The following is a 26,213-nucleotide window of genomic DNA, read 5'->3' on the forward strand; positions in this document are numbered from 1 at the left end:
TTTGTGGGCCGAAGGGCCTGTATTGTGATGTAGGTTTTTTCTCTTTCTATGATGCATAGGTGAGTGTAAAATATCAGCCAGCGAGTGTACGTTCAGTTCATTCAACAGTCGAGCACGTGACTGCTCTTCGCGAGGGCGGGCACACCTTTCAGAAAAGCGTCAGACAATTGGGCGGTATTGACGCTGACATCAGAGTCTCGCCCTTTCATTGAGCTGAATCCTGCGGCGTGTCGTTCCACCATCTGTCAATCAGATGACGTCTCCGCGACGCAACTGTTCCAACCCTCCTCACTTCCACCACCAACCACACTTGCTCTCCTTGGTAGCCTCTCTGCAATTGGTGGAACGCAGCAGGCGTGTACACGCTGATTGGGCCGCCAGCCGCGGGATCATGAGAGGCAGGCGCCGATTGGTGGAGCCGGCTGGCGCCGCACGCGGGCGCAGACGCTGCTTGTTGTTGTTGTGAGTCGGGATCGTTCGGAGTGAGGAGCGGGTCGGTGGCCACTGAGTGAGTATCGGCGCCCGGCATTTGCCGAGGGTGGCGGGGCCCTTTGAGATACCGAGTGCAGGGCGGGGAGTAGCTGAGTGTCCGTGGGCGGCCGGCTGGACACTGACCGGGTGACATCTCACTGGGCGCCTGGTCCGTCGCGGCCCGACCTGACTCGACCCCGTTACATACCGGCCTCTCCGTTGTCTTTCGTTCTCACCTCGGCCGTGGCAACCTGTTCACTCCCCTTACCACTCGACCGGGATAGACGCTCCCTCCCTATCCTCCGCCCCTCACACGGCCGGGGCACCCCCTCAGTAGCCAGTCAGTTCCCCCCCCCCCCCCCCACCCCTGTCAGTCGGCTAGTGCAGTTGCTCCTCACCCCTCTAAGCCACTCGGCTATAGGATACCCTCCCCCCAACTCTGCTGGGATAGTCCCTCTCTCCGTACCGGAGGAGTCACTCCCTACGCTCTCGTCACCTCGGCCGGGGCAGCCTTCTCCCACCTCTCCCTCCCTCAAAATCAGTCGGCGTAGCCCCTATCCTCCCTCCCTCGCCCGCCTCTCGGCCGGGAAATTCCACCCCCGCTCAGCAGGGGCAGTCGCCTCCTTTTCCCACCCACTCACTCTGGGCTCTCACCATTCCCCTCGCCAAGGACAGTTGCCTCCCCTCTTCCCCCACCCCAACTCTTCTGAGCTGTCTTTTCCCTCACACTCATTTGCCCTCCACTAACTAGGCCAGGGCATTCCCCACGCTCTCTGGCCAGATCCTCGCTCCACCTTCTCTCAACTTTCCAGCTCCCCTCTGCTGTTTTCCTTCTTCACTGCTCTCCCGCCACCACCTAGCTGGGGGGGGGGGGGGGGGCTACTCCAGAGTTGACTGACCATTTATGTGAGCATACTGCATCATTTACTCCTCTGCCGTATGCCAGTAGTGCTTGCAGGGACGTGGCACCTGCTGCCTTCGCAGAACAGAACCATCTTACTGGTCACAGTCACCGTGATTTCCCGTCTGTCTGGCATTCTCAGCACTTCTCATTGGAAAAGGCGGTTATCCATCTAAACTTGCTTGCGTACAGGTTTTGTATGGGATTTTGCACTTTAAAAGTTCAGTGGCCTGCATTTGTTAACTTCGGGGTCTAATTCAGATAAATGTGAGGGTTTGCACATTGGGAGGACTTGAGGAAAGTGTACAGTAAATGGCAGGACCGTTGGGAGGACTGATGTACGATGTCAGGCCACAGCACTCCGAAAGTGGCGATGCAAGTGGATAAGGTGGTGTTGAGCATAAGTTAGTCCTATCAGATTCCCCCTTCTTTCTGTTGTTTATCTTTTCCACCTATCACCTCCCGAGCTTCTCAACATTATCCCTGCCCCCACCCTCCTACCTTTGCCTTCACCTCTCACCTAACTTGCATTCCTTCCCTCCCCTCCCCCACCTTCTTAGTTTGGTGTCTTCCCCATTCCTTTCCAATCCTGACGATTCACAGCCCAGAACATCAACATTCATTTCCGTAGATGCAGCCTGACCTGCTGAGTTCCTTCAGCATTTTGTGTGTGTGTGTGTGTGTTACTTGGGATTTCTAGCATCTGCAGAATCTCCTGTGACCATGAAAATTAGCTTTGGGCAGCATAGTATATTATAAGACTAGAATAAACATGTGTTAATGTAAACTCAAATTATACATGGCTCACCTCTGTACAAAATAAACTCAATGACACTAGTTTAAAATCACACACTAGGGGCAATTTAACCCATTGTCTTTCGGGATGGAGGAGGAAGCTGGAACCCTGCACATTCACAAATCCTGGGTCGTTGACACTGTGAAATAGCCACTCTTAGCTGTGCCACTGTGCTATGCCTTTTTAAAAAAAAATAATTACAGGTTGAGTATTCCTTATCCAAAAACCTCCAAAATCCAAATTTTTTTGAGTGCTGACATGAATGGAAAATGCCACAAGGTCTGCACACCAGACAGTTCTGAGAAGTGTCCTCACATCTGTAATGAACAGATTACAGCTAATTAAAAATAGAAAACGCTGCATAAACCAAAAATGAAGATCTGGAAGATGTATTGAGAGAGTGGATTCCTCAGCATCGAAGTGAACATAACGGTGTGTGGATCATGAAATAAAGATCTATCACGACAAACTGAAAATTGCATATAATTGTGAATATTAAGCAGACTGGTTGCAGAAATTTAAGAAAAGATATGGCAGTAATTTTTAAAATATTTGTGGTGATAAAGCATCTGCTGATCACGAAGCAGCAGAGAAATTCATCGAGTTTGCCAAGGCGGTCGCTGATGAAAATCTAATGTGCTGAATGGCAACATGTGTGACGAACAAGTGTAAAACAAAGACTGCTTTCCATTTCCACATAAATTCAGAGTCTGAAATGATATCGATCCCAAACTATCTCATTATATATTCCAAAATCAAAAATACTTCGGCCCCATGCATTTCAGATGAGGGGTGCTCAACCTGTATTTAGTGCTTTGGTTACCACGTCAACTGTGCTTCTCCTTATAGATGCTGCCTGGCCTGCTGTGTTCCACCAGCATCTTGTGTGTGTTGATTGTAGTTTAGTTCAGGTTTGAAACTTGTTTCAGATTCTGGTTCATTTATTTGTCACTTGTACATCAAAGCATGCAGTGAAATGCTTCGCTCGCATTAACAATCAGCACAACCAAAGGATATGCTGGAGGCAGCCTGGACACATCCCGGTGTCCACGTATTATGCCCACGATGTTCAGCAGAGCAACATAGAACACAACAAGCAGTAAAACGACAATAACAGGACAAGCACCTTTCCTTCCTAATACCCCCATGCATAGACTTCAGGGCAGGCTTCCAATTTTCAGGCTTTAACTTTTGGACTTCTGATTGACCTTTGGGCTTTCATCTTCATTACCAACATTGGACTAGCTGATGAAGTGACCCCAAACTTCAGGCTTGCTTACTCACCCGCCCTCGTGCCTTCTGCTCGCACAGACATCTGATGCCGTGACTGCTGACCTAAGATAGCCGGACATCAATGAATGTCCTTTAAGCATGAAGTTTGTCACCCATCCAGGTCGCTAGCCTTTGTGTGTGGAGCGGAGGCTTTGTCACCTGTCTGTGTCACCCTCGGGTGGAATGGAGGCCTCGACTCTGGATTTCCTTTGTCACCCTCGAGGGTGGAATGGAGGCCTCGACTCTGGATTTCCCTTGTCATCTGTTTGTGTCACCCTCGAGTGTGGAGTGGAGGCTTGGTCTCTAGACTCACCCGTCTGTCTGAGTCACCTTCGAGTGCAGAGCAGAGGCTGAGACTCTTTGCCCCTAAACTAGTGGCCTCTTGATAAACCATAGACAAGAAGTTTGGATATCCCTCTGGTACTGCCTTTAGCTTAACATTGTTTTGTTTTTTGTTAATATGAACTTAATACCAGTTTTTGTAGCTCATTGTGGCCTAGTGCCAGATGAGTTATTAATCCTCAGTCTGCTGTGGAGATAGGAGGAGAATGAAGAGGGTATGTTAGGCTGGATAAAGCCTCAGTCACAAGAGCTTCTGCAGATGGTGGAAATCTTGAGCAAAACAGTGCTGGAGGAACTCAGCAGGTCAGGCAACATCAATGGAGGGAAATAAACAGTCGACATTTCAGGCCAAGACTCATCATCAGGACCAGAAAAGAAGGGGGGAGAAGCTATAATACGAAGGCCGGGGAAAGGAAGGAATGCAAACTGGCAGACTTTCCCACTTACCTTCTTCCCACCTCTTCACCACCCCCTTCTCCCTCGATTCTTGCTCCAAATACTGGGCAAATTTGGGCTGCCTTAGGGAGACATAGGAGAATCTGCAGCTTAGCAATTTGTGGCTGCAGACTTGTCGTCTGGTACCTGTAGTACTTTCAAAGAAGCATTGCATTGTGAATATGAAATCTAATTAATATTATCTCTGTCCTCTGATCGCCAAGAGATGAGTTGAAAGGAACTGTTTGTAATCTCATTTTTATGGTGTTTATTTTTCCTTTCACATCTCTGTTCTTGTTGACCGGCTGTGTCATCTATCTGGAGGCCTGTGTGATCAGTGGGCTGGATAGAAAGCTTTGCTAATGTTCTGGGAAAGTTCAAGTATTGTTTGGACTGGTCATAAAGACTTCCTGCCCTGCAAATGATGAACCAGTATAATCGTGAAATCCGATACATCTTGAGGTTCTGGTTATTCAAAAGGATCTGTTTTTATCCACACAGTTTAGTGTGCTATCTACCTCTTACTATTCCCCGGAATGGTAAGGGAGATTGTTGCCGATTCTCAAGTCGGGGGAAACTCGAAATAAAAGCGAAGCCACAGACTAGTATCGAAACAGTGAGCTGTTCTCCCCTCTGTCTGTGACAGGAGTCTCCCTTGTTAGTGAGAACCTGTGGCATGTGGCGGTACTTTTTGAGAGTCCATTTGGGGGCTTTGCTGTTGTTTGTGTGGTGGGTAAATGGGAGGCTCATGTTTCTTTGCTGAAATAAGTGGAGTGGGGGGGGGGCTTTATGGTTCTAACCTTTTTTTTCCCTGTTATTCATTCTTTGGGGTTTTTCTTCTGTTTTGTGGATGTCTGTGAGAGTAAGAATATCAGGTTGTATATTGCATATAAATTGAACCATTGAATCTTTGCTACCCCACTCTTTTTTCATCTGAGTCATCGACGGAGGATGAGAGGTGACCTGATAGAGGTGCACAAGATAATGAGAGGCATTGATCGTGTGGATAGTCAGAGGCGTTTCCCCAGGGCGGAAATGGCTAGCACGAGAGGGCATATTTTTAAGGTGCTTGAAAGTAGGTACAGAGGAGATGTCAGAAGTAAGTTTTGTATGCAGAGAGTGGTGAGTGTGTGGAATGGGCTGCTGGCGTTGGAGGCGGAAGTAATAGGGTCTTTTAAGAGGCTCCTGGATAGGTATGTGGAGCTTAGGAAAATAGAGGGCTTGTGGGTAAGGTATGTGTTAGTTCTGAGGTAAGGACATGTTCAGCACAGCTTTGTGGGCCGAAGGGCCTTTATTGTAGTGTAGGTTTTCTATGTTTCTATTACTGTATATGACATAAACCTGAGGCTTCTGCATGCATTTCATGTCTCTTTCCACATTGGTTGCAGACTTTGATGCCTTAATTCTCTTTTCCTTCACAGAGTATTATGGCACTGGGATGGATTCCTTCCCCTACCCACTCCTTATTCGGGCTTTCCCCTGCTTCCTCCTGATCCTGATGTCAGGCTGTTAATTCTCCTCCATAGATGCTGCCTGACTTGCTGAGTTCCTCCAGCAGTTTGTGTGTGCTGTACAGGAGCAGTATGCCTGCCCGGGCTGTTCTGTTCATCTGATGTATTAATTCATATAGTTAAAAATGGACTCTTCATTACAGTACACTGCTCAAATCCTTAATGAATGTCAAAGAAAGGAACAGAGTACTAAGTGTCCTGAAGTCAATCCTTATTCCTCTATCTTTGTAAACACCCAGTTTGGTGTCAGATAGTGGCCAGTTACCACAATCGCCCACAAAAGAAGTTGAGGTCATCCCACAATCATTTACAGAGAATCTGATAACCTTGGGCTGTTTCTCTCAGTTCTCTTGTGGTTGGATAACAGTCTGTTTGAGCTAGGTTCAGCATTACTACTCGAGAGTGTTCCCCTAAGTTGTGACTAGTGCAGCATATGCAATGAATTTTGAAGACTGATTCAGTTTCAAACCACTGCTCCTCTGCTCTTATTGTTCAAGTTTGTCACTCAACTATGCATGTATACAGCTAAATGAATATCGCTTCTCGATGACACAGTACATAAAGTCACACACAACATGTAGTTACGCTAGGATATAGGGTCACAAAAGAGGGATTCTGCACCCTCTGCTTACTTTTGGCAAATTATTTTTTTGGCCTGCTATGATAAAGCTGCAATATACTCTAAATAACTTGTCACACTCTCCTCCAAATGAGGACTTGTTGATTGCAAGCCCCAATTCCTGCAGCTCCTATACCTCAGCTGAACCCTTACTGTAGAGTTCAGGCCAATTTTACCAAGTTATTATTTCTGTGCATGTTTTCCTTGCAGGTAAGGTTTCCAGTGCAGCTTGTTATTGTTTGGGGTGTACTGTGTAGAGCAGGGGTGTCAAACTCATTTTAGGTCACGGGCCGGATTGAGCAAAATGCAGCTTCATGCGGGCCGGATTAGTCGGACGCGTGCGAACGCAGCTTTCGTTGCCTCCGTTTTTTCAGCCTGCTCTCATGTATCTCAGTCTCTGCTATAACTACAAAGTGTTTCACTTTACAAATTCCGTTTCTTATGAAGAAGACTGCCGAATAAACACTAAAAACCCTGAAAACCTGGTACCTGAATAAACTCAGCATTAGCCATATCATACGCCATAGGTGCTTCAATTACTGGGGCCAGCTTTAATAGTAATTAGATATTATCTCGCGGGCCAAAGATAATTCCACCACGGGCCGGATTTGGCATATATGGTGTAGAGGTTGTGTTATGACAGGCTCTTGAAATCTCTGGTGAGTCTGAGTCTGAGGACTGGAGTGAGTGTGAGTGCTTTTAGCAGCAGCCAGCTGTATTTCTCTTTGAGGCAATCTCAACTGTGCTTACTAAGTTTTTCTTCATTTTATTTCTTTATTGAGATACAGCATGGAATATTCTCCTGGCCTTTCGAGCTGTACTGCCCAGCAATCCCCCGATTTAACCCTAACCCAATCACAAAAAAACTTACAATTGCCAGTTAACTTACTAACTGGTACATGTTTGCACTGCCGGAGGAAACCCATGTGCTCACAGGGAGGAACGAACACACTTAGGACACTGGAATTGAACTCTGAACTCCGATGCCTCAAGCTGTATTAGCATTACACACTAACTACTACACTGCCGTAGCACCCCACGGTGCTCTTAAATCATAGCTTTCAGTAATTGTACAACTCTTTCTAGTTGTGTCTCGATAAAAACAAATTTTTGCCATCCACTGTTTCCTTCCCAGTTCCAGGGTACGTACGCACGTTAATTTTTACGTCCGAGTAAATAGAGAATGTTTATTATCAACTTTGGTTGTTGGGTCCCCTAAACCTATCAGCTGAAGTACTAGAAGGAGCATTATTGATGATCAAAAATCACAGGTTTAATGATGTTTAGAACAGTGCAGAACAGGATCTGACCCTTTGGCCCACAGTGTTGTGCTGAGCCAGTTAAGTTAGTAATCAAATGTCCAGCTAAACTCATCTGTCTACACAATGTCCATAATCTTTCCATTTCCCTCACATTCATGTGTCTATCTAAGTGACTCTTAAATGTCCCTAATGTATCTGCTTCTCCCACCACCCCAGGCAGCACACACCCACCACTCTCTGTGTGAAAGGAAAACTTGCCCCTCACATCTCCTTTGAAATTATCCCCTCTCGTCTTAAATGCCCTCCCTCTGGTACTAGACATTTAAACCCACTGTTTAACTCAATTTGATTGCCTGTCTCACAATCTAGATTGGATGCTGACAGCATTTTCTCACTTACTGAGACCAATCCACATCTTTGAAGCAGTTTTGAAAGATTGTTCTTGCCAATATTTCTAAAGCAGATTATTTGGTTGCATCATTGCTGTTTGTAAATAGGTGTTTTGTATTGAGGTGTTTAAGATAATTAACGGAGTTTAATGGGTGGGGGTATAGGCTCAGGTTAAATATTAGCTTTATTTGTTATATTGACATTGAAACAGGCAATGAAATGTGTCGTTTGTGTCAAATCAAGTCAGCTGGGGGCTGCCCGCATGTGTCACCACACTTCCGGTGCCAACGTAACATTGCCCACAATTTACTAAGCTTAAACCTCACCCTAAGCTTTGGACTGTGGAGGAAACCCTTACCGTCATGTGGAGAACGTACAGACCCCTTACAGACAGTGACAGTCATCGGACTGCGATCAGTGATCGTTATGAGGGATGCCTTTTAAGACTGAAATGAGTTTCTTCTGAGGATGTTAACTTGATTGAATTCTCAGCTTAGACGACTGTGGACGTTGACTCATCAAGGATTCTAGTGGCTGATTTAAATGGAGTTGAGGCTTATGGAGGTCAAACTGGAGTGAAATTGAGGCCATTGATCAGATTAACTATGTTCTCATTGACTGTTTGACGGGGCTGACTCTTTGTTATGGTTACTACTCTTGTCTGAATTATTTCAGCGATGTCCTGTTGCTATGTATCGTACCTCTGAGTGGTTGTAGTGATTGTGTCTCCAAGGACCTGCTTGCCTCCCACAAAATCGATTGACTTGCTCATGAGCCTTTGTTTAAAAGCAATCGCTCATCATTTTTTAAAGAAACTCCTTCAACGTTTTATTCTTCCTTTTTTGGCTATCAGTGATCATTCTTGTTCTTAAGGAGGGCCCAGTGATGGCGTTTAAAGTTACCAGGGAAATGTTCCTGTCAGTGGATCAATACCAGATGTCACATCTTTAATATAATTAGCAAAACAACAGGAGGGAACCTGAAGTGAATATACTTTGTAGAGGGCAGATGTGACCTGGAACCTGTAGCTTGGAAGGGTGTGCAATCAGATTCTCTGGTAACTTAATTAAATAACATTGGCAGTAGTTTAACATGCAGGGGTATTTGGGTTAGGGGAGAAAAAAAATCTGTGGGATGAATTGTATAGCTCTTTTTAAAGATTCAGTGAGGTAAGGGTTTCCTCTTTGGAGTGAAGGATGATGAGGGACGACTTGATAGAGGTGTACATGATGCTAAGAGGTATCCTGAGGCCCTCTGTTGGTTGGGGTCAACCATGATGTTGGTTCCTGGCTGTCTACCTGATAACGATTTGGTGAGCAAGCTGTTGCCCATGCAGAAGGCGGCTCCTCTCCACACAGCAGATGAATCCAAAGGTTCAGCAGAGAATGGCACCAGCAGCGTCACAGGAGTTGCCAGTCAGCTTTAAACTCAACTTGGGAGCCCAGCTCCGGATGTCTCCTTGCGGGGATACTCCCAAAGCCTTCCCCATGAGTGGGTGTAGTTGCAAGGCAGTGGAGGTTTGAGATCAGAGTTTTCCTTCTCCTAGATGAGCTGCCAACCACGGCTGATGAGCCCCATCTGCCCGAAGCGACTGCTGTAAGGCAGCAGTAATTGCCCTTTGCCCCTTCTCCTGTCAGTAGAAATGGTTGTGCCAGGCTTAGTAGCTAAGCCTCACATGAAGGCCAGGAGCTGGGATGGACTTAGTTGTCAGAGGTATTTGCGTCGCATGCCATTGGGAGTATTTAATAGGCAGAGGAAGCTTATCTCCACTACCATCTTCCCCCCTCCCCCTGCCCCATCATGGCTTTGACAACTTTAAGGAATCAAATGTGGTGTAGATTGATTGTCAGCCAGAGCCTTTTTCCCAGGATGGAAATGGCTAAAACACGGTGGCATAATTTTAAGGCAATTGGAGAAATGTAAAGTGGGGGGATAAGTTTTTTACACAGAGATTGGTGAGTGTGTGAAACGCACTGCCAGGGATGGTGATAAAGGCAGATATGTTATGGTCATTTAAGGGACTCTTAGATAGGCACATGGATGAAGGAAATATGGAGGGCTATGTAGGAGGGAAGGGTTACATTGATCTTAGAATAGGTTAAAAGGTCATCACAGCATTGTGGGCTGAAGGGCCTGTACTGTGCTGTAATTGTGGAGCAGACTCAATGGGCAGAATGGCCTAATTCTCTTATCTCTAATGTTCTATATTGAATGGCCTCAAATTCTGCTTTAAAATTCTATTGTGATATATAGGACTACTGTGAAATGCAAGTTGTTTTCCAGACACAAGTGCATTTTCTAGTCCTGTGCCTTGTGGCCTAGTGGTCATGAGTGCAATGTGTCCCTGACTGTTAGGTCAGTGCTTGTCCAGTTCAAAAACGTGTACTGCAGAAGGGCATTGCCTCATTTCTCTGACTCTAGGCACTGACAGCAGTACTTGTGAAAGCTGGATTTCTGCTGCTTGAAGTGAGCAAAGTCGTTCGCTTCAACTTTGCCTCCTGTTACAGAGGATCCGTGCTCCCATTTTACAGATTCCAAATTGAACTCTGCTCTTCCTGCATCTGGTCTGCCGGACGTAACACATTCCTCACTGGTAAGGCATTAATCAAGGCTAACTGTGAATCCCAGGGTCTGGGGGTGAGCAATTATAATACAAGGCTTTATTCTTTCTGAAGAAATTAGCTTCCAGAATGAAATCAGTTAAATGAAAGAACGAACGCTGCGTTTTTTTAAAAGTTATCTTCGGTACAGGAGTCTGATCCAAGCATAAACAGCTAGTTCGCCAGGAAACGTTATCAGGATTACACTTTGTGCATTTTTTTTTCTTTTTGTTTTGTCTGGTATATATTCTAATGAACTATAATTAGCAGCAGATCATATTTCTTTGAGTGTTTAAATAAGGCAGTAGGGAGTGGCGCTGACAAAGCCAGTAATTAATGCTCTGTGTAAATTGTAGTGGTGAATGGCTGTGATCTGCCTGGTGTAGCCAGGTATTTTCCAAAGCGCAGTATTGATGTTGGTTTCTCTGTGTGTTCGGTGGCTTTTGGTTAGCAGTTACTTAAGGTATTCGAGAGAGAACTACTATCCTGGTCTCTCACAAAGAGAGTTTCTCAGTGATTCTCAGCCTGTGAATGAGAGCTTCATCTGTTCACACTCAGTTTCAATGCCTGATGATGCCATTACTCGCTCTGTTTTTAAGGGTTAGGGTCGTCTTCGGCAAAGAAGATGTACGAGCATGTTGCCAGGACTCGAAGGACTGAGTTATGGAGAGAAGTTGAACAGATTGGGACTTTGCGCTAACTGCTGTGACAGCTTGGGGCATGGAAGTTCAGTTCCGGCAGCCTCTGAGAAATTTTGTACGTTCTTCCCGTAAGCTGTGTGGGTTTCCTCTGGGTGCTCCGGTTTCCTCCCACAGTCCAAAAGTGTACTGGTTAGTAGGTTAATTGTCAGACGATTAGGCTAGGGTTACTTGACGACATGGCTAGTTGGGTTGGAAGGGCTTGTTCCACGCTGTAATTCTAAATAAATAAATTCATTCATAGAATGGAAGAACAGTACAGTATAGTACAGGCCCTTTGGCCTATTAAGGCTTGCTGGCTCTTTAGGCCACTCTGAGACCAATCTAACCCTTCTCTCCCACAACATCATCGTCATTATGTGCCATGCCTTATGATGTGGACGATTGTGGTCTTTCCATGGCCATCATTGTTTTTGGCAAATTTCTCCATAGAAGTGGTTTACCATTGCCAACTTCTGGGCAGAGTCTTTACAAGACGGGTGACCCCAGCCATTATCAATACTCTTCAGAGATTGTCTGCCTGGTGTCAGTGGTCAATAACCAGAACCTGTAACAGGCACCAGCTGCTCATACGACCATCCACCATCTAGTCCCGTGGGCGGGGCGGGTGGGACTAAGCAGGTACTACACCTTGCCCAAGGCTAGCGGAAGGAAGGAGCACCTTGCATCTCCTTTGATAGAGACCTCGCCACTCACACGCCTTTCCATTTTTTCCTTTCGTCAATGTGCCTATCTGAGAGTCTCTCAGATGTCCTTAATGTATCTGCCTCTACTACCACCCCTGGCAGTGTGTTCCACATTAGAGAATGAAGGCTGATTTATAAAGATGTGTGTAAAATTGAGGTTCACAGATATAGTCAATGCACACAGTCCTTTTCTTACGGTTGAGAAATCAAGAACTGGATGATGTGGGTTTAGAGTGAGTAGAGAAAGATTTAATTGGAACTTTCAGGGCTCCTTTTTTCACCCAGAGGGTGCGTATATGGAAAGGACTGGCAGAAGAAGTGGTTGAGAAGCACATTACAACATGCTTAAGTGATACTTGGGTGGGTACATGGACAGGCAAGGTTCAGTGGTGTACAGGGACAACCTCTGGCAAATGGGACTAACGTAGACTGGCATTGACCAGTTGGGCTGAAGGGTACTGTGACGTGTGGGGCAATAATGGAAGTCTGCGTACCAAGTAAGCGCTCCATTAGTGGCTGCAGTGGGTACCAACTTTGAGCATGATGCTTGTAATGCACAAGTAGGCCATTTAGCCATTCTGTCATTCAGTACAATTATGCTGATTATCCAAATTCATTTCCCTGATCCAGCTTTCTTTAAATACCCCCACATCCCACCAGCACTTACCTGACTGATGTGTACCAGCGTCAACTGTGGCTTGTCCCCGGGCTGGGTCTGGTCACGTTGTTGTAAGTATGCAGGTGAGTGGGTTAATTTACCCTAGTGTAGGTAGCTGGTAGAATATTGGAGGGATGCAGTGGGCAGCCCAGTAGTGTAGCGGTTAGTACAATGCTTTATAACCCCAGCCGTCAGCGATTGGGGTTCATTGTTGGTAATGAATTTGTATATATTCTCCCTGTCACCACATGGGTTTCTTCCGGACGCTCTGGTTTTCTCCCACATTCTCAGACTGTGGTGGTCATCGGCGCATCTCTGTGGCAATTACGCTGCCAGTTGTTACTGATCCCCTCCACCGTCTGTGAAGAGTTCATCCGTTCTCTCTACCGTATGGGTCTCCTCTGGGTGCTCCAGTTCTCTATCACTCTCCAGAGGTGTAGAGGTTATAATGATTCTAGTTGCAGGCATGCTGTGTTGGCGTCAGAAGCATGGTGATACTTGTGGGCTGCCTGCCCCCAGCGCATTCTCAGGCTATGTTGGTTGTTGACGTAAACTATACATCTCACTGTATGTTTCAATGTGTACACGACCAAGCTAGGTGTAGGATTGGAGCAAAAATGATGATGGAGCAGACAGTGGCTGGCTGAAGGACCTTTCTGTATCTCTCCAGCGAAACCCATTCTCTTTCTCTGTGGCTCCAGGGGTTGTGTCTGGATGTGTTTTGTTTTGGTTTGGCTTGAAAGTTTCAGACCCTACCACACACACTGATGACAAAGCACTAGAAATGCAGTGTATAATTTAGTTTCTCTTGCCTCCTTTCAACCCAAGACTGTCTGTACTCTGCAGTGATTCATACTTAAGTTATTTAAAATATTTTAGCTATTTTTAAATATTTTAATTTATTTAAAATATTTAAATACCATTTGTGTTCTTAGAGTATCGCATCAAGTGTCACAGTGATTCCCAATCTCTGAATGAAGACTCTACAAGGGGAAAGAGCTGCCAACAACCCTCAGGCTACAGCTGTAAATGTACTAACTATGTTTTTTTGTGAAGTTGCTGAAGCTTCAGGATCATCCTGAAAGTTTGGTGGCCCCTTCCCCATGCTTGCCCAGTCTTCTCAGTTTTCATAAGGCAGACACTAATCCTAGATATTATAAAAATTCCAAGAAAATTTAAATTAGCTTTCATTTTCTTCTGTCGTCTAAATTTCCATTGTTAAAGTGAGATCTGCCACACAGCATTCAAAGTTCCAAGTCCATTTATTATCAGTCTGGATACATATACAGCTTTGAGAGTCATTTTGCAGGCAGCCACGAAACAAAGAAGTACAAAATAAAGCACACAGCAAACATCCCTTGTGTGAAAAAAGAACACATCCTGCAAACAGTAAAAAAAATTGAACAAATAATACACAGAATATGAACCGTAGAGTCCCCAAAATGAAGTCCACAGCCACGGAGCCAGTTCGGTGCAGAGGTGAGTGAAGCTAGTCCAAGAGCCCGATGGTTGCCAGGCAACAACCGTTTCCGAGCCTGGCGGATGGGCCCAAGTCTCCTGGACCTCCTGTCCAATGGCGGCAGCGAGAAGAGAAGGAGACAGGTCAAACACAGGCAGATGGGACAGGACGGGATCAGTTGGGGGAATTGGCTGACATGGAGTTGTGAGCTGAACACCACTTTGTCCTCCCTCGATGCCCTCATCCTTAGAGACCGAGTTTTGAAGCTGAGCTCAAGTGCTGTTATGTGAAGTTTGCACGTTCTCCCAGTGACCATGTGGATTTCTGCCAGATCCTCTAATTTCCAGTTCAGGTTTATTATCATTCAGTGCATATACTCCCTCTCAAAACAGCATTCCTCTGGACCAGCACAGATAGAACTCAATCATAACACATAAATAATGTTATCACAAACAAATTAACCAGTAAGTTGCATTTGCAACACAAGTTAAAAAGTAAACAGTACAACGCAACTGGCACTTAACGCTGTAGGTGATGAGACCTGGGTGGTGGCAGGAGTTCAGAATCTCACAGCCTGGGGGAAGAAGTTGTTTCCCATCCTAACAGTCCTTGTCCTAATGGCACAGTACCTCCTGCCTGATGGTGGGGTGGTCAATGAGATTTCTGGACAGATGGAGGGATAACTGATAAAGGCCTGCTTACACCGAACTCCGGATAAATATTTCTGATAGGTTGAAGAAAGACCTAATAGATTAATTAGCTCCTGTCATTTGCCTCCTCTTTTCCCTACCCCCCCCCCCCGTGTAGGCAAGTGGAAGGGTAGTTGGGAGTTGGTGGGTCTTTTGAGGGAGCAATGTGTGGGGCTGGCTGTTTAGAGAGCCAGCATAGATTGGGTGACTTCTGTCGTGTGGAATTATAGATTCATCACAGAATACTACAGCATGAAGATAAGCCCCTTGGCCCATGCTGAACTGTTATCCTGAGAATGTGAAGCGGGTAAGGGGTATGTGTAGAGGGGTGGGCGAGGGGTGTGTGGCAAAATATGTAGACAGGACAAGAGAGAGGTACGTCATTGGGGAAGTAAGGAGAGGTAGCTAAAATAAGGTGCCAGGCCAGACGTGGAGACCACAAGGAAAAGGGAACCTACAACCACAAGACAATGTGCTTGGCAAAATATTTTAAGGATACCTATTTCAAGTGTCCTGAAGTACGTCAGTATTAATACTAGGTATTACACTTTAACCTTTGCTAAATTCTGAGTATTTCGCATGCTTAGCTATGCAATAGCCAATCAATTGATGAATTTGAATCGGTAACCATATTTGCGAATGTAGTACCCTGCTTTTGGGTGTAAGTATGACCTTTGTAAACCGAGAAATTGGGAGTTGGCTACCTTACACCCGAAGTGTGTGGGGCTGCGAACTCCTCTCTGAATAAAAACCGTTTCAGAGGTAATTTTGTGTCTCTGGTGTTTTTCCTCAACTGAGCAGGTAACAGTTACAGGTTGACAATCCTGCCTAGTCTCATTGACCACAGACCTTCATACCCCTCCCATGCATGTGCTTATCCAAACTTCTCTTAAATGTTGAAATCAACCAGCATCCACCACTTCTGCTGGCAACTCGTTACACACTCTCACCACCCTCTGAAGAAGTTCCTCCTAATTTTCCCCTTAAACATTTTGCCTTTTACCCTTAACCCCTGACCTAGGCTCAATCTCAGTGGAAAAAGCCTGTGCGCATTTACCCTGTCTATACCCCTCATAGTTTTGCATACCTTCATCAAATCTGCCTTGTTCAATGCTCCAGGGAATAAAGACCTAACCTTTTCAACCCTTCCCTATAAACTCAAGCCCCAGCAACATAGCTGTATATTTTATCTGTACTCTTTCAATCTTATTGATAACTTTCCTGAAGGTGGGCAACCAAAACTGGACACAATACTCAAATCTGGCCTTACCAACGCCTTATACAACTTCAACATAACATCCCAACTTCTGTACCTCAGTACTCTAATTGAAGGCCAATGTGCCAAAAGCTCTCTTTACGACCCTATCTATCTATGACGACATACAGTGCATGCTTTAAAATATTCTACTTAAATTTGATTAAATTTGGGTCTTCACTAATATTCATTCTGGGTTGTGTCCTTTTTGAAATGGGAAATGGTTTGACTTGTTCTTGAGCATTACGAGCTATGCTTGTGTCTGGGGTTGCATGCTTGTATAGAGTGTGCACATACCAGTGCATATTTCAGTCTGATTCTGCCAGTGCCTCATCAATCAGTACTTGTTAGTCAGCGAGCTTTGACTATCTGCTTTCCAAATGATTTTACAAACGCAATGAAGCGTGCACTTCAGTTTAACATTCACAAAATGCCGGAAGAAATCTTCAGATCAGAGGGGAATAAAAGGTCAACCAAGGCCCTGAAAAGTTGTTTATTCCCCTCTGTAGACTGCCTGACCTGCTGAGTTCCTCCAGCATTTTGTGTGTGTTGCTCTGGATATTCAGCATCTGCAGAATCTCTCGTGTTTATCTACTTTTAGTGTTTTAAATTTTTCCTGTGAAACCCTTCCTTACTTTTGTAGTATTTGTTATAAAAGGTTGGAGAGCATTGGGGTTGATTGAAAGCACGTTAAAGAACCGATTTACTTATTTATTGAGACACAGTGTGGAGTAGGCCCGTTGAGCCATGCCACCCAGCTCTCTTCGGTTTAAAGCTGGGACAATTTACAATAATCAGTTAACCTAACAAACTGGTAGGTCTTTGGACTGTGGGAGGAAACCAGAGCACCTGGAGGAAACCCATGTGATCATGGGGAGAACGTACAAGCTCCTTACAGGCAGCGGTGGGATTAGAACCCAGGTTGCCTGTACTAAAAGCTGTTGTGCTAACCACTCTGATACCGTGCCACCCTAATTTAGCAGCATTGTCCTTGCAGCAGAGAAGCAGGAAGTGTTGGAAAAACTCAGTAAGTAGGGATGAGCTTCTCCCCAGGGATGAGCTTCTGTCTGCGTTTCTGTAGCCCTTGCTGGCTCCATGCCCAACCCTCGTTTCGCAGCCAGGCCTGGGACCATCCATGGAAGAGTTATGTTTTAATTGTCCTTAAAGTTGGGAAGTACTACCATATAACTTGGCTACCCCAAAGCACTTCACACAAGCAGCAAATGGGCTGAATTATCTGCAGGAGGCACTCAGCAGTTCAGGAGGGAAACGGACAGTCGATCTTATGGATCGAGACCCTTCATCTGGAGTGAATGATACAGGAAACATGGCCAGTAGGAAGAAGTTAGGAGTAGGAGTAGAGCAAGAGTTGACGAGTAATAGTGGATCCAGATTTTTTTGGGGGGAGGGGGCGGTTGATAGGAGAAAAGTGTGGAAATAGCGACAAGGACGGGTAGATGGAGGCAGCAAAGCCTGCAGATGGTGGAACCTGATAGGAAAGAAGCTGGATTGTGTTACCAAATGAGGGAAGTGAGATGGAAGAAAGTTCAAAGTAAATTTATTATCAAAGTACATATATGTTACCATATGCTATCTTGAGATTCGTTTTCTTGCAGTTATTTACAGGAATAGAAATAATAGAATTTTACAAAGAACTGTACATAAACAAATACTGACATATAATCAATGTGTGAAAGAAGACAAACAGTGCAAATGAAAAATACTGGGAGCATGAATTATAAAGAGTCCTTGAAGTGAGTCTGTTAAAGATCAAAGGATCAACTTTATTTGCCATTCCGTTTACGTTTATCAGGAATTTCCTGTGCTGTGTCGGCACGATATGCACCAATTATAAAGAATAAAGAATTACATTTTAAAAAGTTAGATCGTAAAGTCAGTTCAGAGTATTGGTGAAAGAAATTAGTTTGATAAGGGAGCCACTAGGTCGTAGGAAGTGTGTGGGTGAAGGGCAAATGGAGTGGGTAGAGGAGGGGTGATGAAGGAAGGAACTGGTCAATCAGGAGGAGATCAAAAAGAGACTCGAGGAGCAGGTTACCTGAAACAGGGAGAGTTTGACATTCATGCTATTGGGCTGTAAACTATCCAGGCAGGATATGACATGCTTTCCCTCTAGTTAACTTTTAGCCTCACCCTAGCAGTGGAGGAGGCTGGGGTCAGACAAGCTGGTATAGGAATGGGGTGAGGTTGAATCATTAATTTGTTTTAAGCATTCTTTTAGAGATTGCTGGCTGAGATTCATCTTCTACATGTAGGCAGAGGAGATAAGGGAGGGCAGAAATGACTAATACAAGAAGGCATCATTTTAAGACTGAAAGATTACCTTTATTTATCACATGTACATCGAAACGTACCGTTTGCATTAATGGCCAACGCAACCCAAAAATGTGCAGGGGGCAGCCCACAAGTGTCACCATGCATCCGGCATCAATGTAACACGTCCTACACTTACTAACGGTAACTCTTACATCTGTGAAATGCGGGAGGGAACAGGAGGGAACCTGTGCAGTCACGGGGAGAAAGTAGAGTATAAACTCCTTACGGACAGTGCTGGGAGTTAAACCCCAACTGCCAGTGCTGTAGTGGCATTACACGAGCTTTAAAGTGGTTGGAGGAAACTATAGGTGAGATGTCAGGAGTAGATTGCCCTGTTAGGGATGGTGGTAGAGGCAGATAGATTAGGCACATTAAAAGAGCCTCTTAGATGGACACATTAATGATGGGAAAATGGAAGGCTTTGTGGGAAGGAAGGGTTGGAGTAGGGTTGACACAGCATCGTGGGCTGTGCTGTAATGTTTCATGAACAGTGCTGTGAAATGTCTACTTTGGTCTAATGACAGAAACCCCTCTGCAGAGTTATAGCGATCCACTAATAATTTCACACACTCGCTGGGAATGCCTGCCCCAGAGACAAGGACAAGTATATATTTCTAGAAAAAAGATTTTATACACAACCAAGAGAGGAAAGTGCTGGGCCTTGCTTCCAGAAATTGGCAGGGCAAAACCAAAAGGGAGAGGGGTTCCGATTTTCTGAAATTTTGTTTGCACTCGTGTCTGGATGATTTCTGTCTGGCCCATGTCAAGTGCTAGGCGGCCCAAGCTGGCCCAGTGTGCAAATTGAGTTTGGCATCTCTGCCGTAGACTCGCCGTCTGCTGCATTCTTTTTATCTGCTCCGTTGGACACTGTTTCAGAAATGTATTATGTTTATCAGAAATGACAAGGTGGCAGCTCTCTGCTATCTGGCTTGCATTTAACATGCAGTTTTGATGTGTAGAGTTTCAGATTTAATATGCAGTAGGTTATGTAAAATAGAATGGTAAGGCAAAGTGTCAAACCATGCGTGGCATTCTGAGGAACAGGACTGGGAAGACTTTTCATTTTTGATATTTTTACGTAGAGATGCAGTATGGTTTTGAGGCCCTTCTGGCCCAACAAGCCCACACTGCCCAGTTACATCCATGTGACCAATTAACCTACTAATAATCCCGACATCTTTGGAATGTAGGTGGAAACAGGCGAAGCTGGAGGACACCCACATGGTCATGGGGACAGTGCATCAACTCCTTACAGCCAGTGGCAGGAATCACAACCTTTCTCCAAAACCATTTTAATCGAAAATAAAATGGTTTCCTGCAGCTTGGAGTGGAAGTCTCCAGAAAGAGGCCTTGCATCTGTGAATAAATTGTAGATAAATACAATGGATAGATTAATAAAGGATAAATTAATAGGAGAATGAGGTTGAGGGGTGAAGATAACTTAGCCATGCTCGAACAGCAGAGTGGGCTTGATGGGCCAAGGGGCCTAATTCTGCTCCTGTGTCTCAGACTACCCAAGGTCAGCAGAATCTTAACTCTGAATTTTAACTGTGGGGAAGGACCACACAATAGGGTTCTTCTGCTAGGGGGTGGGTTAGGTAAGGAGGAACCTCAATTATTGTACAGGTAGTCCCCGAGTTACGAACGTCCGTACTTACGAACCGAGGAAGGAGAAAACCGTCTGCCATTTTAAGTCAGATTGTGATGCCGTCCACTATTTTAAGTGGTTGCTGTTGACACTGTGTTGAGTATTTAACTTTGTATTTGGCTTAAATTGTTCTTAGTAAGATTCACCCTGACCCCCCTCCCCCCCAAGTTTTGGTCAGCTGCTGTCACAGTGAGATCAGCGCCGGGTTTGAGAACAGAGGTTTCCAAGTTCGATCCAGTGACAGACCGCTCCCGTGCTGGGTTGATGTTGAGCTTGCAACTCGACCTCGTAAAAAAAAACACTGCCACCTCCAGTTTAAATTCCCACGTGGAAAATTGTGGAGGCTCAAATACCCAAACCCAGCACAGCCCCCCTACTTGTCCCATTTAACTTGTCTCAGTGCAGTGGAGTTTAGGACCCGGGGAATTCAGTGCGGTGGTCCTTTGGACCCAGTGGAGCTCAGGACCCGCCGCCCACAGTGTTTCTGTTCCGTTGACGGGAAGTGATTGCGATTGAAATTAAAGTGGAAATAATAAAGCGTTTGGAAAGAAGAGAAATGCCATTGGTCATTGGAAAAGTGTTAGGCTACAGTTGGTCAATGATTGGAACAACTTTAAAGGATGAATTGAGAATAATAGAGCATGTGGAAGGCCCTATCCCAAAGAAAGCTACAATTATTACTAAGCAACGCAGTGGTTTAATTATTGGAATACATACGTTTCTTAAGTGTTTTATATGCACACCCATCACCAAAATATATACTATATACTAAGACAAATGTTTGACTAACTGACGCTAAATAATACCGGATGTACTTGTTCCGACTTACATACAAATCCAACTTAAAAACAGACTCAGGAATGGAACTTGTACGTAACCCATGGACTGCCTGTAGTAGTGTCACCCAGAGGGCCACGAGTGGCAGCAGTGAATTGATGTGGAGGAATGTAGATGACAGTGCTGAAAAAGCATTGATGATGAATCTAGGAATGAAAGGCATTGCAAGATTTAGTATCGTAAGTACTTTTTATCATGAGTTAAATCGATATTATTAAGATATATATTTTAAAAAATGACTGAATCACTCATGATGAATTTGCGTAAAACTTTGGTTAGTACTAGTGTCTTGCATCTGCCAATGGGTCAGAGCAGAGGTAGCTTTGATCTGTCTGGTCAGGAGAATCAGTGCAAATGTGGCCGCGAGTACCAGAGCTACACAGCACGGCAAAAATGTAGTCTGCGATGTCGTGGTTCGGCACAGACGTTGCTGCATTTGCTTTTGTTCTGTTGGTTCAGCGAAAATATGCCTGTATTTGGTCCGGCTATGATGGGGAGGTGTAGATGTACCTGTATTTGGTGTGGCTGTGATGGGTTAGTGTAGAGTGCCTGTATTTGGTGAAGCCGTGATGGGTCGGTGTAGACGTTCCTGTATTTGGTGAGGCCGTGATGGGTCGGTGTAGATGTGCCTGTATTTGGTCTGGCCGTGATGGGTCGGTGTAGATGTGCCTGTATTTGGTCTGGCCGTGATGGGTCGGTGTAGACGTGGCTGTATTTGGTCTGGTCGTGATGGGTCAGTGTAGATGTGTCCGCATTTGGTGTGGCCGTGATGGGTCGGTGTAGACGTGTCTGTATTTGGTCTGGCCGTGGTGGGTCAGTGTAGACGTGTCTGTATTTGGTCTGACCGTGATGGGTCGGTGTAGACGTGTCTGTATTTGGTCTGGCCGTGATGGGTCGGTGTAGACGTGTCTGTATTTGGTCTGGCCGTGATGGGTTGGTGTAGACGTGCCTGTATTTGGTGAGGCCGTGATGGGTCGGTGTAGATGTGTCTGTATTTGGTCTGGCCGTGGTGGGTCAGTGTAGACGTGTCTGTATTTGGTCTGGCCGTGATGGGTCGGTGTAGACGTGTCTGTATTTGGTCTGGCCGTGATGGGTCAGTGTAGACGTGTCCGTATTTGTTCTGGCTGTGATGGGTCAGTGTAGATGTGCCTGTATTTGGTCTGGCCGTGATGGGTCAGTGTAGATGTGTCTGTATTTGGTCTGGCCGTGATGGGTCAGTGTAGATGTGCCTGTATTTGGTCTGGCCGTGATGGGTCGGTGTAGACGTGCATGTATTTGGTTTGGCCGTGATGGGTTGGCATATTGTATTGCCTGTTGCGGTGCTGTGGATTTTCTGTATTTGGTCTGGGTGGATCTGCTGCTGTCTAGGAACTGGACAGAGGTGTATGCTTGCACCTGCATTCCATTCTGATATTGTGATTCAGCTTCCTTTTCCTGCCGAGCTTCCCCGTATCTTAGATTCTTGGAGAAGAAGCAATGATTCTCAGTCTCGAATGAGCATTCACAGCTTCTGCAGTAGAGAATTGCAGAGACTCGGTCACAAATTATTCCTGAGAGGCTTCTCCACAGGGGTAAGGTGGAGAGGCTTCTGGTTTTCTTCAGCCCTTATTCCGTAAAAGTGGTTCAAATCCTTACTGAAAGGACATCTGAGAACAGACCAGCAGCTTCATAGTTTTTCGTGGTGGTAGATTTATGTTCAAATGTTACTGAGTAAGGGAATTTTGTTTAAGTATATGGATGGGAGCTGTATTGAGGGTGATGTTTCATGCGCGGTTGGATAGGACTGGACAGAATAACTGTCCGACATGGACTAACTGGGTCAAAGCTGTCCTTCTCTATGACTCTAACTAACTTCATTGAAATTCAGTAGCTGTATTTCTGAGATAAGTGAAGAGACTGAACCACAATAGCATCATATCCCTCAAAAGGTAAATGGGAATGTGGCGTGGGGGGGGGGGGTGGGAAACGTAGCAATTAGCATGACGCTTGCTGTCTGTGCAGTTTTCTTACGTTCTCCCTGAGGCTGTGTGGGTTTCCTCTGCTTTCCTTCCTCATTCCAAAAGCATATGGGTTTGGGTACTAGGTTGTGGGCTTGTTATGTTGGTGCCAGAAACATATTGACCCAGCACATTCTTTGGACTGTGTTGGTTGTTGACGCAACTGATGTACTTCACTTTAGGTTTTGATGTATGTGGGCCATATGCAGCGCATTGTTCTTTCTTCCTCTCTCCCTCTCCTTCCCCCTCCCCCTCTCCCCCTCCCTCTCCCTCTCCCCCTCTTGTTCATTCCAAACCTCTGGGAGCTCAAGGCTAGTTTCGTACTCAAACATTTCTCACAGGACCGTCTCTCATTCCTGAAAACTGCTTTCTATACAAGTATATTCTCCCTTTTGTAGAGTCAAACCTGTGTACAGTTTCACCAAAACCCTCAGCAATTACAGCAAACTTGTATTTCTAACCCCCCCACCCCGCCTTCGTATTCTGACCTGCCCACTTCCTTCCCGGTCTTGATGAGGTGTCTCAGCCTGAAAAGTTGATTGTTTATTTCCCTCCATAGATGCTGCCTGACCTGTTGAGTGTTTTGGATTTCAGTCGTCTGCAGAATTGCTTGTGTTTGTGTTTCCTTACCCTTGTATTCCATGCTTCTTTGGAATAAAGACCATAGCTGTGGATCTGCTCTCTGCTTTTCCTGATCCAGCATCCACAGATCTGTGCTTACATTTATCAATTTGCTGCACAAGTATGTATTCTTCCTGCCAAAGTGAATAGTTACACATTTTTCTGCATCTTGCTTGTTTACTTGATGTGTCTGTTTCCACTTGCAGGTTCTTTATCATCACAGGCAGCTTTACGTGATAGGAACACTTGAATACGTCACACTCTTTTCTCATCGTGTCATTCATAGACACTGTGAATAGCCCGGAAGTCAGCACGGGCCCCTCTCATAATAGGCCTGTATATCACGAGTCCCTGAGCTCGGGTAGAATCATAGAAATATACAACGTGGATAAGGGCCTTTTGACCCAACACATCCAAGCTGACCGGGGTGTTTTTCTATGATGATAAGACTATAAGACATAGGAGTAGAATTAGGCCATTGAATCTGCTCTATCATTCCATCGTGGCAGATTTATTATCCTTCTCAACCCCCTTCCTGTAGCCTTTTGACATCCTTGCTAATCAAGAACCTATCAACTTTTGGATGTTGGTAGATGGATATACATCTCTACCAAAGAGGCGCTCCATCCCTCCTCTATAGTCTGTGCAGGTCACCTTGGGCAAGGTGCTGCCCCTGCTTAGCCCAGCGATGAGGGTCATGTGAAGCTTTTGGAGCAGGTGGTGCATATCACAATTCCTGGTTATGTGAACACTGATACCAGGCCAATCATCTCTGAAGAGTATTGCTAATGGCTGGGGTCACCCATCTTGTGAAGACACTACCCAGAAGAAGGCACTGGTAAACCACTTCTGTAGAAAGTTCTGCCAAGAACAATCATATTTGCTCACGTCATACGACACGGTACATAGCAAATGAAACGATCAACCTCCCGATGCGTTTTAAGATTGTTGAAGATTAGTTTTATTTGTTGCATATACATGGAAACAGACAGTGAAGTGCGTTGTTTGCATCAACTCAAATCGGTGATGATTGTGCTGGGGGGAGCTGTCTGCTGGCATTGCTATGCGGGCCCACGGCTTACTAACCCTAACCTTTGGAACCGGAGCACCCAGAGGAAGCTCACACAGTAATGGGAGGAATGTTTCGACCCCTTACAGACAGTGGCTGGAACTGAACCTCAATCGGTGATGGCAATTGTGCTAAGCACTACGGTCCCATGTTTACTTTTCATGTGAACTTGTAAACTAAGATGTTGCTGAGGCTACATTTGGAGTATTATGTACAGTCTTAATCATTCTGTTAAAGAAAAGATACACAGTGTGGATACAGGTGGTGATCTGATAGAGATACAGTATGCAGTATCATGAGGGTTAAAGATCGGTTCTCTGTTGTCTTGGACTCTTCCATTGTCTCCATCATGGGCAATGAAGATTTTCACTATCTCCTTCATTTTAATATATGTTTTGTGTCACCCCTTTGGTTTACTATGCCAATGTATCTAAATTCTCCTTGTAACTGAAATGCTTCAGTGCCAGTGATCTGGTTCAATTCCCGCCCCTGTCAGTAAGGATTTTGTACATTCTCCCCGTGAACATGTAGGTTTCCTCCGGGTGTTCTGGTTTCCTCCCACAGTCCAAATACATACAGCTTAGGGTTAGTGAGTTGTGGGTATTCTCTGACTGGCACCCCAAGTGTGGCGACCCTTGCAGCCTGCCCCCAGCACATCCTCGTTGTTCAGAATGATCATTTCACTGTGTGTTTTGATGTACATGTGACAAGGCTAATCTTTATCATCTTTATACAGCTAATCATTAATTTTTAAAAATCTGGTGCATCCCTTCCACACCCTCTCTAGCAAAGTGGTACTTATCACTCTTTCCCCCCTTCATCTCCTTCACTGTGCCTTGTGAGTACAGAGGGGTTGTGTTGCCTGTTCATGGTGGATCAATGTGTCTACGTGACTGTATTCTGTCTTTCTGTAGTGCAGTTCACATCTCACATTCCCTCTTGTCTTCTGTGACCTTTTAACTTGTGTAAGTGAGCTCCTGAATAATTTCAAAGGTGCAGAGTTACTGGTGTCTCATTGCCTGAGATGTTTACCATGGGGTTTTCAGGTGAGCCACAGAACAGGTCAGGTGTTGAAGTTGTTCTATTGTCAGGAATTCTTCTCTTTTATCTGAGGTACTGTCCGCATTAGGATGGGAAACGGGTTCTTCCCCGGGCCATAACCATCTAGGTCTCATAACTTATGAAGCATCAGTAGCATTATACTGTCTACTTTTTAACTTGTGTCATAAAGCCAGTCTCTAAATTTAAACAATCTCAGCTTTTTTGAACTACACTGCTAAACTGTGAATTCATACCTAAAACTATAAAGGATGCAGACCCAGTTGACACTTTTAAATGGTGTTTATTTAAAACCCATTTATTTAACCTTGCTTTTACCTAAATCTTTTTTGGCTCTGTTTTCTTGTTTATTTTTATTTTTTAAGTTTTTATGCTTGTACTTTTTATCCCATTGTTAAACACATTGTTAAACATTGTTAAGCAGCGGATAGTGAGGTCAGCTGAGAAGATCATCGGGGTCTCTCTTCCCGCCATTTCAGACATTTACACTACACGCTGCATCCGCAAAGCAAACAGCATTATGAAGGACCCCACACACCCCTCATACAAACTCTTCTCCCTCCTGCCGTCTGGGAAAAGGCACCGAAGCATTCGGGCTCTCACG

The 26,213-nt window shown here is 45.1% G+C and overlaps 1 protein-coding gene across 3 annotated transcripts in view; it reads left to right on the forward strand.

The window, feature by feature from the left end:
• The first annotated feature begins 380 nt into the window (after window positions 1-380).
• The window catches only part of smad10a (SMAD family member 10a), a 126,225-nt gene continuing 100,392 nt past the window's right edge, over window positions 381-26,213 (forward strand). The window contains exon 1 of one of the 3 annotated variants that reach the window (XM_073061141.1): window positions 381-508. The gene's annotated coding sequence lies outside the window, so the exon portion shown is untranslated. Of the gene's footprint in view, window positions 509-10,441; window positions 10,593-26,213 lie in introns of those variants that run through there. The other 2 variants (XM_073061139.1, XM_073061140.1) reach the window with 2 other exon arrangements.

This window comes from Hemitrygon akajei, chromosome 11, assembly GCF_048418815.1.
Source record: "Hemitrygon akajei chromosome 11, sHemAka1.3, whole genome shotgun sequence".
Lineage (NCBI taxonomy): Eukaryota > Metazoa > Chordata > Chondrichthyes > Myliobatiformes > Dasyatidae > Hemitrygon > Hemitrygon akajei.